We start from the raw sequence: 6524 nt of genomic DNA on the forward strand, positions 1-6524 counted from the left end.
AACAAGCAGGGCTGGCTGCTTCTAGAAGAGTTTCCTGATCCCCCCAGGCAAGACACAAGACACTATCTCAAGCTATCTCCTTGGCTGGGCTCAGAGCCCCAGCACCCGGGCAAAGACTGTGGCTACAATGGCTTGGCTTGGATGCCACAGAGCTGGAGATCTTGTGGAGACATGAGGCTCTTGGATCTGACCACTGCCCAGGGCAATGCCACACACGTATATTTGGCCTTTTGCTAATTAGTTATCCATCATAATGGCTGTGAAGCAGAACTGACAACATTTGCTTAGAAATTCCCACCTTCCCCTGCCCCCCCCATTTCAGAGGTTATCTCTTTTCTCGCACATTCTTTTCATCCCGTGATAGCAGCACAACATGCTGCCCAGACTCTCATGTGAGCAACACTGCCTGGGAACTCACTCCCAGCACTTTTCTGGAGGGGACAATTGCCGTGGAAAATTTTTAGATGTGTGGTAACATACAAAATCCTAGGAAAAGGGCTTGGCAGAACAGGCATCACACCGAGGTTGCTAATGTTGCAAGTTGGTGTATGTTTTGGTCACTGACACTAAATTTAGTCATGTTTAGAGGGAGGTTTTTTTTTATTGTAATCACATTTTATTGAGATGTGGAGACATATTCTCACAAGTTAAAAAAAAATGTGGTTGGGGCACCTGGGTGGCTCAGTGGGTTAAGCCTCTGCCTTCGGCTCAGGTCATGATCCCAGGGTCCTGGGATCGAGCCCCGCATTGGGCTCTCTGCTTGGCAGGGAGCCTGCTTCCTCCTCTCTCTCACTCTGCCTGCCTTTCTCCCTACTTGTGATCTCTATCTGTCAAATAAATAAATAAAATCTTTAAAAAAAAAATGTGGTCTCCCAATATAATTTTAAGAACAACACTTTAAAGAAAGTTTAACATTCCCTTAACCAAGAAGCGTAGGGAGTGTGTGTCTGTGTGTGTTTCCATCTCCCTCAGTTCTGGACAAGTTGAGCATCCAAAGGCAGAACTGTCTCTTGGTGGGGCCATGCTGCAGGCATAAGAGGTTTTTTGGCCTTGCTGCCTTCCCACCATGCGACTGATCAAAAAGTCCTTCTTGACATCACAACTCTTCCTTTCCATGCCCTCCCTAGGCCCCAGCTAGCTCTGAGTTGCCACCATAAACATTCCTCCTAGGGAGTCAGTCAGGAATGGTATGCTTCCTTCTAGGCATTTATGTCTCAGGAGGATAGGGAGAGAGGAGAATTCAGAGGGTCCTTTGGGGCAAGGCCTTCATTGTTGCCATGGAAAAAGGCTCAAGAACCAAAGGCCTCAGTCTTCAGTGGAGACATGTCGGGTCACATCTGAGAATGCTGTTTGGAGGTCCCTCGATGCTTTCCCAGGGCCCCGAGAAAAGACAATCCTGGCAAAGGGTTCATGTCCCAGCACCACTCTACTCTCTGCCTTACCTCTCCCCCCACTCTCTGCCCCCAAATCCACCTTTCTTAATGGGCCTCAAGGGGTATACCTCTTGTGTGTGGTTATGCAGGAAGAACATTCCAGATTCAGATTGCTGGCAGGGGTGGGGCAATGCTTCCCCTTCCTGAGCTTAAATCACCGTTGTCAAGAACAAATATTGACTATGCTCCCCTCTGAGTGACAGCCTTTAAGTTACTACAGATTTACTGTTTCAGAGGGACCAAAAGCCAAAGGGCAGTTGTTAATTCTCAGCGTGATCTAGGATACACGTGTTGACATACACATCATTCTTTTCTTCCCTGATTTATACACACATACCAGTCACCACCTAAACCCTATAAGGGAGTCTCATCATTTCAAAGATAAAGTCTAGATCTATGAAGGGCTGTCAGGATCAGAACTTGCTCACCCCTCAGGCCTCACACTGTACCCTGACCACTCTTTCTGTGCATCCAGCCATCTTGTCTTCTTCCTGGGGAGACCTTCCCTGATCCCTCAGTCCTAGCTGGACCTCCTTCCCTGTCCCTGTTCTGTACTCTCCTAATGACTTAGCAATCCTCGCAGGACTTACATCATTGTAGTTAAGCAATTAACTAGTTGGTTATTTATTCCACATTTCTGAATGTCAGCTCCCAGAGGACAGTGACCATCTCTATCTTACCCCCCAAGACCTTAAGACTGTGCTTGCACATATAATGAGTAGGAAATATTTGTTTGCAAGAATAATGAATATATGTTTGAGTGAAGAATGGGTCGAGGTGTCGGAATGTCTGGGCAGGTGCACAGAATATGGGGTTATGTCTGACCCAGCTGACTAGCTCCAGGAGCCAGAGGCATGCAGCCCGTGTGGGTGGGAGTAGCGGCCAGAGGATAGGGACAGGGCAGTTCAGCCATGAAGCATTTCATAAGAAGACCTCGGGCTGCCCCGCTGGGTGGGTTCCTTCAATGCTGAGCAGAGAGAGCACTCAGGAATTTGTCTTTCTGGTTCCATGTTTTTCCGAGCAACCCAGTATTGGAGGGAAAAACGGTTTCAGAGGAAGTCCAACATTCCTTTATTTTTCAAAGTTGGAAGTCGTCATGAAGAACAGGACAAGTATGACTGGCCATCTTCATTTTTCACCCTGCACAACCCAGAAGGGACACTAGGGAAGTCATGCAGGGGTTTGTGGCTCCCACTGAAAGAATGCTGCTGGCTTTGGAGTCAGAAATACTTGGGTTCAAATCTCTGGTTTCCACTTGCGAGCCAGGTGAACTCAGGCAAGTGATTAAACCTCTCCTTGAACTTCAATAGCCTTATCTGTAAAATGGGCATGATTACTGGGTTACTGTAGGAATGAACAGATCATAAGTGAAGTGTCTGATGCAGGAGAGGCACTGTAAGTAAAGAATAGTTAAGATTACTGGGGGCTTGCTACTGTTAGCTCCCAGAGGCATGTTTGGCTTTGGATCACTGTAAAAATTTTGACCCTTTTTTTTTTTTTTTAGGGTTATATAATGATCCACTGTAAGGCAGGCCTTTATATAGCTGTTAGTTGTTTTTCAAAGAATAGAAAACAGGTTTTTTTTTTCCTTTTAACAGCTCATTGATCAAATTTAATCCAATTATAGTGCTGTTTGGGAAACTTTACGGTTAGGATTATCTGCAGCAATCAATACACTGTCGGTTTAGGGAGAAGAGAAGCCCACTCCATTCTGCTGTCCTGGAAACACTGAGCTTAGGTGTGGAAGCCCATTGCCAGGTAAGGTTAGAAAGAACACACACGGAGACACACATTCCTGAGCCATGAGCATAGGGCTTTTGTCTGCTCCTTATAAGGAGCGAGTTATTATCAGTCCTGCAGAAAGGTCACTGCTATTTCTCTGTCCTCAAGTGCCTGAAATCAGTTTTCCTCTGCGGGGTGGGGCAGTGATTAAGCAGGCTAAATATGTCAGCACTTCGCATATCCAGTTATGAGGATGTTGACAGACCCTTGCAGCAGAGCAGGGCTTGGGGTTTTTAATCTGATCCTAGAGACTCTCAGGAGCCATACTTGGATGCGTCCCCAGCCCCTCCCTGCCAGGGGGCAAGTGAACCTGAAGATCGACTTCTGTAGCTCGAGAGCCAGCTGCAAAAGTTGGTCTGGTTGAAGGAGCTGGAGCTGGAGCTGGGTTTGTCCTCGTTGCTCCTCTTTGCTCCTTTCTGCCCTTGCTTCTCACCAGTGGCCCTTGAGCATTGATGTGTGGAGCTGGTGGCTGCTGGGGGGTGGGTGGCAGAGGCCTAGAAAGTGGCAAGCGATGCTTTCCTTCCTCTCAGCAGGGCCAGCTCTTCACACCTCGCAGAAGCAAGGGCGAGGGGTGGCCACTCCGGGATCTCCTAGGCTTCAGCCCCACTTCCCCAATGAAGTCCCAATCCTGTCCATCTGTCTCCTGTTCTCAGGGCTCCACTGCACCATCTCGCACCCAGGGGACAGTCTGACATTCCACAGTCTTGTGTGGATCATAGTGCTTTCCTGGGTCTGGCCCCTCCTAAGCACATCCAGTTTGCACCTCATCTGCAACCCTGCAGGGCCCAGCCCAAGGGTGAGGCATTAAATGGGTGCTGTGGGGAAGAAAGCTTGCTGATGGCTTGATGGAAAGTTGATTAGGTTCCATGGTCCCCAAATCCTGGATGATCCCCTCCTTTCTATTCTTTGTTGAGAATGAGACCAAGGTTGTTGGGAGCCAGTTATCTAAAGGCATTTAGGTCTCTTCTATCTGACACCTGCTCTGAGTTAAGCCTGGAGCGGACCAGACCCCAGTATTCTACTGTCCCCCGTCCCTTCCTCTTGCTGGCGGCCACTTTTAAATCCACTTTGAGATTCTCCCCCAGTCTCAAGTCAGCGAGCCCCGCTGAGGGCCCAGCACTGTGCTCAGACATCTGCTCACGTCAGCCCACTCTCTTCCCCTCTGGTCTCCCTGTCTCCTTCTGTGCCGGTTGTCAGTTGAAAATGCCTCTGGTCTTCTTCTCCTGCCTTCCGTGAAGTCAATAAAAAGCAAGAGGGGGCATGCAGACTGAGGACGATCCTGTCTGTGCTGGCCTCAGTTATGGAATCCATTTAAGCCCAAGTGTGAGGGATGAGCACTGGGTGTTACACGCAACTAATGAATCGTTGAGCGCTACATCAAACACTAATGGTGTCCTGTGCGTTGGCTAATTGAACATCATAAAAAACTTTTAAAAATCTTAAAAAAAAAAAAAAGGGAAGTGGAGCTACCGTCGCTTCTGTGTAGCTCAGGAGTGAAAACCTCCATCCGTGCCCTTCCCCCATCTACCTATCTTTTATCCCTGAGTACTTTTTTAAAGCTTTTAACGTATCAGTTTCCTGCTGTCACTACAGCCTGGGAATTCAGACCAACTTCTCAATGTCCCCTCTGTGGTTCCCTGACATCTTTCACAGACCTTCTTGCCTTTTACAGGTTTTACTGTTAATTGCTGAAACAGCAAATAAGAATAACAGGCATGAGGAAGTTACGAAGGTTCTCATATCTTTCTTTTTAGCACCTGCTGATAAAAGGTAAATTGGTGCAACTTTTACGGGCAGGAAATTGGCAGTATATTCTTTAAATACTGATTTGCTTTAGCTCTTCCCCTTCCCTCAGATAGATGTTTATGACCTGAGAAGGGCGGGGTCAGCCGAGTGGGGCGGGGCCAGCCTAGCGGTCAGGCTGAGCCCATGGCTGTCCCTGCCTGCCCCTCGCTGCCCTGGAGTGGGACCTGGCCGGGAGCAAAGGGTTGCTCTAGGATGTTGGGCACTGTTCCTCAGCTCCTGAGCTGGGCTGAGAAGCTAGTACTTAAGAAATTAAGGCATCTGAGCCCATAATGTTAAAAAACGGAACTTTTGTAGTAATACTGAGGATCACTCCATTGATGTAACAAACAAAACAAAACCAATAAAACCAAAAGCAATGTCTAATCTCTCTACTAAGAACACAATGAAGGTTAAGAGATCTTCAAAATAGTTGGCTGTTTACATAAATATAACAGTTAGGAAAGCTACACAATGCCCAGATAAACTACATAAGGTGATCTGTGGAAGAAAAATAAAAGTTCATCCTTTTCCAAATCCTTGTCACAGAAAACAGTTACCTAGAACTGGGGTCTGTGACAGGGCAGAGAAAAGGAACTGGCTTGTGTCCGCCACCTGTCTGAACAATTACCCTGTGAGAATCCAACAGATTTCGTTAATTCCAGTGATTCTTCAGGGTCAGGAAGCCCATCATCAAAATATAGTGGGTGTTTTCCCCTGACGTTTCTCAGACCCGTGAGACAAAGGCACAAATTTAGCTCAGCACGGATTTGAGACTGAATATAGCTTTAACTTTCCAAAGAATGAGAAATACAGGTGAACTCGTAGCTTATCTGGTGATGATAGGAGCTTTCCTGTGTTCAACAAGAACTTTCAGGAAGGAAAATATATCTCGATGGGCTACTGGGTGGATTTGTTGCCTCCACAGTCACTATTTAGAAGGAAATTAGAAAAACATGTGATGATTGGTTTAACGGGGCTTCAAACATCATAAAGGTGGTGGTCAGAATCATCACCCAAAACAGAAATTATAAATAGAAATATTCAGATTTTAAAACAAGAATTAAGTAGATTGTGGGAACAGGAAAATCATTTTACTTTTGGTTTTAAGATATAGTGGTAGTGTAGCCAAGGATGCAAAATGCTTATTTATTACAGCCTCATTCAGAGACTTCATCTTTATCATCTGAAACATCCCTGAATTATGCAGACTTCCAGAAATGTCTCAAATGAAAATTTTGATCTGTGCAAGAAATCAAAGCCATTTTTTTTCTTTTTTCTTTTTTATGTGGTAAAAAAGCCACATCAAGAAACCACAAATGAAACATTAACAATCTATTTCACATTGAAGTGGAAAAATATCCAAAAGAAATAGCTTCAGATTCCATGAGGGAAAGTGCCCTATGAAGATTGTTACTTTTGCAGCATTTGAGATTGATTCATATAGTTATTTGGTAACATTGTTGAAGAACTAATGGATATCACATAAGAATATAATGTATACTGTGTGAAAAAGAATAAGACAGG

General features: G+C 45.8%; 1 pseudogene; it reads left to right on the forward strand.

Annotated features, from left to right (window-relative positions):
- The first annotated feature begins 2529 nt into the window (after nucleotides 1-2529).
- Nucleotides 2530-6230, forward strand: LOC123953493 (annotated as a pseudogene).
- Nucleotides 6231-6524: the final 294 nt, after the last annotated feature.

The sequence above is a fragment of the Meles meles genome, chromosome 1 (genome assembly GCF_922984935.1).
Source record: "Meles meles chromosome 1, mMelMel3.1 paternal haplotype, whole genome shotgun sequence".
Taxonomy (NCBI): Eukaryota; Metazoa; Chordata; class Mammalia; order Carnivora; family Mustelidae; genus Meles; species Meles meles.